Consider the following 8,592-nt stretch of genomic DNA (forward strand, 5'->3'; position numbering starts at 1 on the left):
CTGCTGTTCCTTTCTCCAAAAACACAGTGCAAAGTGTGTCCCCTGCCTTCGGGGCTGCACTAGATTTCTTCCTTCTCCTCTGTGTTTGAAGTGGAGGAGAAACCTGACTAATCTCTTCGGGATGCAAGCAAGAAATAGCCAGAGGCAAGCAACGAACAAACCCACATCAATCCTGCTAAGAATGTGTCAATAGCGCTACAGGTGACACACTGGGTTCAACGGGAGAGCTAGAAAGGACCTTCCCGAACAGTCCTCTGATGGTGTCTTTTTAAGATAAGGGGATTCAGGTCCAACAAAGTAAAGAAGCTTTGCCCAAGGTCACGGAGCAGCATAGAGGCAGAACTGGGAGCGGAATGCAGACTCCCTGGTTTCTCCTGTTTTTTAATCACCTTATAAATGACCAGTCCCCATATCTATTGTCACAAATTTCTCCATACCTTGAAGGAACTACCATGGTCCCTGCAATGCTTCACTGGGAAAGCCATCCCATGTTTCTTAGGGCTTCCACTCAAAAGAAGAGGAGGGAGAGGAGAAAGGTGGTAGGAAGGAGGAGGAGAGGGGAAGGAGGAGGAGAGCAACCTCCTTGCTACTGAACTGAGGGAGCACTTATAGTCAAACAACACAACGTCCACCGCTGGCCGATGAAAACCGGAGGCATTCCGCTTGCTCAGGTCACACAGACATGTCTGTGTGCTGTACAGCTACTAGGCTTCAGAAATAATTCTAAAGCAAGGCCTCCAATCATCGGACTGCTTGCCCAATAAGAGATTATGTAGGACAAAAGAGCCAGCACCCTTAGTGGCAGTGCACTACGTTCATGTCAGGTTTTTCTTTCTTTTCCCATGCTAGTCCTGGGGCTTGAGCTCAGGGCCCAGGCCCTATCCCTGAGCTTTTGTGCTCAAGACTACCTTGGGAGGGAGTGTTCTTCCTCTTGAGCTGCAGCTCCACTTCCAGCTTTTTGGGGTTAACTGGAGATAAGAGTCTTATGGACTTTCCCGCCTGGGCTGGTTTCAAACCGTGATCCTCAGATCTCAGCCTCTTGAGTAGCTAGGATTACAGGCCTGAGCCACCAGTGCCTGGCTTCTGCCAGACTTTCCTGACTACTGCTGACGATGATATGCTGACCAACACAATCCTGTTGCTCTGATTACACACCAACCGGCAAGCCTAACGATTAAGCAACAAACGGTCTAAGGTTGTAAAAAAACAGCACAAACACCAGAACTCATGACGGTAGTTGTGTGAGGATGTCACACAGGTAAGTCACAAAAAGCCGTCAAAGGGGAAGCCGTGTGGCAACCCCAGCCTGCAATTCTACTTACTTGGGCGGAACAGAATGGGATACTGCAGTTCAAAGCCACCCCCACCCCAATCCAAAAACAATCACCAGGTCTATCTGGACCAATGTCTGGGCACAGTGACACACGCGGGTCCCCTCCCCCCAGCCTCCCAGCGAGGACAGTTAGGAGGCGCACGGTCCAGGACAGCCTGCACAGAAAGCAGGAGCCAACCCGGAGATGAGCCAGCCCCCAGAGGGGCCGCCCACGCGGTATCACGTCCGCGCGGCAACTGGGGGGCTTCCGCTCATCCCCGGTCCTGCCAAAATAAAGTCTTGGTTTTGACAGGCTCAGCCCACAGGGAATGGATGACACCGCGGCTGCACCTGTCTGGAATGCCGCAAGCGCCCGCGGGGGCCGGTGGGCGGGACAGGGCCGCGGGGAGAGAGGAAGGGCTGGGGGGGGGGCGGGGCGGGCGTCGGGGCCTCGCTGCTGCCCGGCAGGTGAGGTTTGAACACGCCCTCTCCCCTCAGCGTGGAGGAGCGCAGGCTGCCGTTCCTGAGGAACACGAGCAGCAGACGGGGCGGACACGCGGGCCCACGCTCTCCCCGTCTCCTCTCTCCGCTACTGGTCCAGCACCTCCGTGGAATCCCGCGTCCCGTGGCTCCCGTGGCTCCCGCGGCTCGGCGTGCCGTCCTCCGGGCGCACCCCTGCGTCTCGCGTGGCTGTGCGTCCCCCGTGAATGGATCCGGGGGTCGGCCTCGTGGGCTGGGGGCCCGCGCGGGGCGGTCGCGGGGTCGCGGGGTCACGGGGCGCGCGGCCCGTGCTGTCCAGGAAGGGCCGGGACCTGGCCATCTGACGCAGTCCCCTCCGCCGCCAGCACGGGGCCGCCTGGCAGACGCTTCCTACACGCTTTCGCGTGGCTCTGTGTCCCGTGGCTGGGGGTGGGGACGGATGGCCTGCGTCGTAGAGACGTCGTCTTGCTGCGTCGCCCAGTCTCACCTCAGGCTCCCGGATCTCCTGCCACCACCCCTCCGGCGCCGTGAGTTACAGGGGTGCACCACCGTGCCTCGCTAGCTTCAAGAAGACACCTCGACGAGTCCTTCCTCTGAGACGCATTATTCTCTAGAAAACTCCACTCCTCACTGAAGACGTGGCTCACGCGGCAGAACGCCAGCCTCGTCCGTGCAAAGCCGTGACTTCAAACCCCGGGAGCAAAACACCCCCAGGCCTTTTCAGCTGGATGCCTGTGGGGGAGGCTGTAACCCCACCCGCGCCCGCTCGGGGAGACTGAGACGCGGAGGAGCTCAGAAGGCATAGCTCAAATGGTAGAACGCCAAGCAGTGTGCTAGGCTCTGGGTTCAAATCTGCTTCCCAGGCTATTCCTCCAAACTGTGAATCTACCGTGGCACAGATACCGCGTCAGCCAACCGAAAGGGCCTCGTGTAGAAACGGGGGGAATCGTGGACGGACGCAAAGTCAGAGGCCAGGCTTCAGGTCTCGTCTCTGCCTCTCACCTGGCTGCGTGGCCTAAGCCCCATTTCGTGACGCGTCAGGCGGAGACAGGATCCGCCCTCACGGCGACTCTGCGGGGATGACACGGGACCTCCCGAGTGGGCGGGAAGGGACCCTGGCAGGCTCCGCGCGATTCCCACTCGTACAGTGCGCACACACGAAGGAAGTCAGACATGACTCCCCGAGGAGTCCAGACAGGAGCGACCTGGCTGAGGAACGCTCGAGGGAAGCCAGGCCCGGCGGCTCACGCCTGAAATCCTAGCTACCCCGGAGGCTGAGACCTGAGGATCCCAGTTCAAATGCAGCCCGGGCAGGAGAGCCTGTGAGCCTCTCATCTCCGCGCCAGTTAACCGAAACGCCAGAGCGGAGTTGTGGCTCAAGCGAGGAGCGCTAGCGCGCCTTGAACTAAGAAGCTGACAGACGGCACCCAGGCCACGTCACGTTTCGGCCTCAGGGCCGGCCGCGGTGGGGGTAGGTGTGGGATGACTAAACCGACGGGGCCCACGGAGGGGCCTGAACGAACAGCAGCCACCTCAGGCAGACCCGAGACCTCAAGATGGTTCCACGTCCACCCCAGACGCCGTCCACCCGAGAGCCATCGAGAGCCCCGCCTCCCCGCAAGCCTGGCCCGGCCCATGGGGCCCCACAGGTGTCAACGCAGCGGCATCTCTGCACGCACTTTCTGTACTGACTGAACACGCCACCTGAAGTGATGTCACGGGAGACCCCAAAGTCGACCACACCGCCCGGTGGTTGAAGTGCCAAGCCTGATAGATTCAATTACAATGTTAAGCCCAGGAGAAGAGGCATGGCATGGCATAACACACACACACACACACACACACACACACATGCGCGCACACACACACACCCCGCGCACACACACACACACACGCACACACACACACGCACACACACACACACACACGCGCGCACGCACCACGATGCAGCCGCTACTTGAACAGGGAGAAATCCTCTCCGTTCCAAATCTCGGGACCTGACATGCCCGGGCTTCGCCGTCTCCCCCCTGGCGGGGGTGGAGAGGGTGGGTGGCCCCCTGGCTTGGGTCTGCGGGCGCTCCCACACACTAACGGGGACGGGGGGTGTTGATAAATGTATCACGCCAGGCGGAGCCTCCGGTCTCCAAGGATCTGGAAGCTGGCTGTGTGGAAGCACTTCCTCCAGGAACTGGCCCTGGGCAGGCCTCCTCCCGCCTCCCCGCCCCCACAGGGGCGGACGGGCACGGACACCCGCCAGGTACGGGGTGCGGTGTGCGGTGGTCGAGCGTGACTGCCATGAACTCTGCCGTTCGGGAAAGGAAGGCACTGCCGGCCAGGAGCGGGGGAGGGTGACCTGCTGCTTTCCTGGAGACCGGACGGGCGGGGGCGGGGGCTCCCAGCCCCCTCTCCCTTTATGACCTGGGCTGTAATGACAGCCAGGGATCCTGCGGGAGGTTTCCAGGACGTGGGCCGCCGCCTTCCATTTCTATGGCTCCTTTCTCCAAAGACCTCTCAGTGTTTTATGAACCTTCCCTTAGACTTCCTGTCCACAGCCCCTCAGGACACCCAACAGGGCCACCATTATGGTCTGCCGTCCTCAAAGGAAGCATGCAAAACAGTCGGCCTCCTTCTTTCTCATGGGGCGCCTGCTGCCCACGGAAATCGGTTTGAACTTGCGGATTCAAAGACCCATTCATCTTGCTGCTTCTTCCAATGAGCCCGTGCGGGTGACTACGCTCAACTCCAGGCGGTGCTTACACAGGGAAAGAAAAGAGAAAGGAAAGGAAAGGAGGCAAGGAGGGGAGCAGGCCCCCAACCCCACGGCCGAGCGCCGCGCACAGACCCCGTCCCTCGCCGAGCCCGGCCGGCCCGCAGGGCACGCTGCTCGCCCCGTCAACCCCATCCGCAGCCCCCCACCCCACACCAGGCGCCCTCCTGCAGCCCAGCCCCGCTCGGAACCCCAACTCGCCCGGCTCGCTCCACCCGCCGTGACCCACAGGCCGACACCCTCAAGAGGGTGTGAAGGGCAGGGGTGAAGGGCTCCCAGGAGCCCAGCAGAAGGGAGGCCCCAGCCCCCCCCTCCCCACGAAGGCCGGCACCCTAGGGGAGGGCAGTGTGCTGGCCAATTACACATTGAGGTGACTCCCAAGAGCCGATGCTGGTGGCTCCTGCCACCACCCAGGAGGCTGAGATCTGAGGACTGTGGTTCAAAGCCAGTCCAGGCAGGAAAGCGGGTGAGACTCCTATCTCCAAATAAACTGCCAAAAAGCCAGAACGAGCACACGTGGAGAGAGAGAGAGAGAGAGAGAGAGAGAGAGAGAGAGAGAGAGAGAGAGAGAGAGAGAGAGATCAGTGGGGAAGAAACAGCGAGGGAGAAGTTGTGGCGGGTGAAACACTGCCTCCAAAGCCGGTTCAGGTGCCAGTGGCTCCGGCCTGTAATCCCAGCTACCTGGGAGGCCCAGGTCAGGAGGACCCTCGTTTGAGGCCAGGGTTGGAGCCTGATCTCACACACAAGACCCCTGCTCAGCTGAGAGCTGGGCGCCGTCTCGTGTGCCTATCAGCTCTGCCACAGGGAACACTGAGACCCTGAGGCTCGTGGCTCTAGGCGAGCCAGGGCAGAACAATTCACGGGGCTCTGCTGGGAAAGTGAGCAATGGGAGGAACACGGCTCGGCAGGAAGCAAGACCTCTCAAAGTCATCAGAGCCAAGAGGGCCGGGGCAACGGCTCCGTGGTGGAGTGCAGGGCCGGGGCAACGGCTCCGTGGTGGAGTGCAGGGCTGGGGCAATGGCAATGGCTCCGTGGTGGAGTGCAGGGCCGGGGCAATGGCTCCGTGGTGGAGTGCAGGGCTGGGGCAATGGCTCCGTGGTGGAGTGCAGGGCTGGGGCAATGGCTCCGTGGTGGAGTGCAGGGCCGGGGCAATGGCTCCGTGGTGGAGTGCAGGGCCGGGGCAATGGCAATGGCTCCGTGGTGGAGTGCAGGGCTGGGGCAATGGCTCCATGGTGGAGTGCAGGGCCGGGGCAATGGCAATGGCTCCGTGGTGGAGTGCAGGGCTGGGGCAATGGCTCCGTGGTGGAGTGCAGGGCCGGGGCAATGGCTCCGTGGTGGAGTGCAGGGCCGGGGCAATGGCAATGGCTCCGTGGTGGAGTGCTTACCTAGCCAGCTCAGTACCCCCAGGAGACGGGCCCCCGTTACCTGCCTGCCCCGTCCTGTACGACTCTCACCGTGCACTCTCTCCGCAGACCCTGGCAGCAGCCATGCTGTTCTCACGCACTGGGTGGGCTCACATTAGGCCCTCGGTGCCATACGGGCTCCTGGCAGGGCCGAGCTCTGGATGGCGGACCATGCGATGCGGGCGCAGACAGGGCAGCTCCTGGGGCGACCAGGAAGCAGGAGGAGCTCCCACAATGGATGCCACGGGACTGAAGACAAACCCCCTCTTCTCTGAAAGCTGTGCCAAGTTTCCCGCTGAGCCCCATGCTTGCTGGAGTCACACACCCAGGTACTTTGTCGGGCTTGCAAGGTGCAGCAGTGGCGAGGCGCTCCCAAACGCCTCCCCCTCCCAGCCCAGCCCCTTCGCGGGGGACTGAGGCTCCTCCCACTGAGCAAGGCGCCTGCTTCCCTCCCCCAACGCCCGGGCTGCCGGGCCACCTTGGCAACCAGCAAATGCCAGCACAGGTGACGGGGGCCAGCTCTGAGGCTGAGCCTCAGGACACGGTCGATAGTTGCCCCGCGGGCCATTGGGCAAGTCCAGGCTGGCCTTTGGGAAGACAAAGGATCCCGTGGCAAAAAGGAAGAGTGCCCGGCAGAGGCCAAGTTCAACCCCTCCACCCCCACCGCCCTGGAAGCCGATCATAGATGCATGGGGCCGGAAACAGCCACACCGTGAGCTGCCCAAGCCCTCGCCAGCGACTGGGGCCCTGGGGTGTTTGTTACGCAGCAACTGATAGCTGATATACCACATAGGCAGGGAGGATGCGGAAATGCACAAGTTATTCCATAGCCACCACCTGGGGGGGGGGGAGAGAGAGAGAGAGGGAGGGAGAGAGAGAGAGAGAGAGGTGTACTACCTTCTCTCCTCCATCCATTCACAGAACATTTCCATTAAGGGCCTACTGAGTTTGGGCTGTGTTGCAGGTTGGAGAGACGAACGTGAAATGGCCCAACCCTTGCTCTCCAGTAAAATTACAAGACAATTCCAAAGCTGAGTGTCTGTACTACTGAGAGAGAAGGAAGGCATCTTTTCCTGCCTTTAGAACGCGCTGAGGAAAGTCGGGAAATAAACCCCCAACACTCTGGCACAGTACTTGCCAATTTGGAACCTACTGCTCCATAAAAGTTTTAATTGAAGATTTTCCCTTCCCTCCAAAGAGGAGGGAGAAGGTGAGAGGGAGGAAGGAGGACGCCAGGGCTGTTTCTGTGCAGCTACTCAAGGGGAAAGGACTTGAGAACTGCGGCAGCTCATTTGAGCCACAAAACCACAATTTAAGATAGCAATTTTCACCCTTGATGCTGCATTCCACTCCTGATGATGCCAATTAATTAAAGTGGGTGCATCTGGTTCCTTCTAATCTGCCGCTATCAGGCAAAAGGCAACAACTAATAAGTGCTTATTAGATTATTTTTCCAAGCCCATATACTTGCTGAGGAGAAAATCATCATCATAACAACAGTAAGTAGTGGTAGTAATAATAATAATAATAATAATGACAGACGAGTGGCACAGGATTCTACAACGTCTGAATTCCTATAACTTGCCAGTAATTTCTTCAATGATACTCTTCTATTCAAGGCACGAAGATGCCTTCAAATGCCCCCTATAACCACGTCTATGACTCCACCAAAAGCAAAACAAGCTCCCTCCACCTACGATGAAGGTCATCCGCCTGATTCTTCAGCTCTGACGAGGATTCCTAAATGACCAGGGAGCTGAAGGGCACTTTGTTTCTGAGTGACGTTCAGTGGCTACCAAGGAGCCGGCTTCCTTGGGGTATAAGTGACAGGTAGCAGGTAGCAGGAACCCCAGCAGATACAATGGGACCTTTTGTGTTAGTCACCTGTGTTGTATACATGGCAAAAAAAAAAAAAAAAGAAGAAACACTCGTGAGCTATTTACTTGAATTGCCCTTCTTCTAATGAAAACGGCCTTCCTTAAAGCAACAACAGTTACCAAATGCCATTCAGTTGGCACAGACTCAAGGTCTTTTGGCAGGAAATCAAGACCTGTAGGTTCTTGGTGCTGCTAATTACACAGTGCTAAATGCCAAGTCATAGATGTAGGTGTTGGATAGCTCTCCCTCCGCCAAACACAGGAAACTAGACATAAATTAGACTCCACTCATTCGGAGTGCACTTGTCAGAGCCTGGTCCTCCAGCACACATGCCGAGGGCCCAGTGACTCCGCGGCGCAGGGAGCCTTCCGCTTCCACAAACACAGGCCCCAGACCTCGCGGCCCCGGACGCCACCTCTCCCCAGGAAACCTGCTCCGTGTCTCGGGTGTGAGCTACAACTTCTGCTGGAGAGTATGAGCTGGAGGCACTTAGAAGGATTCGCCAAGCGGGGCCCCGTAGGGCCTTCTGGTCATGTGGGCTGTCCATTTGCCTAGCTTTCGCTGGTTGCTAAGGAGCTCTGTATGAAACAAGGTCTCTGACCGTAGGGGTTCATCATTTTACCCCACGTGCTCCCCACAGAGGTGGCAGTCTGCTAGGTATAATAAAACCAAATTGAGTGTGCTCATAAGCTGACGTGTGAAACCGTGGCCCCTTTACAAAACGGCGTAACAAAAATTTTAGAAAATACGTA

This window comes from Perognathus longimembris, unplaced genomic scaffold (assembly GCF_023159225.1).
Source record: "Perognathus longimembris pacificus isolate PPM17 unplaced genomic scaffold, ASM2315922v1 HiC_scaffold_5425, whole genome shotgun sequence".
Lineage (NCBI taxonomy): Eukaryota > Metazoa > Chordata > Mammalia > Rodentia > Heteromyidae > Perognathus > Perognathus longimembris.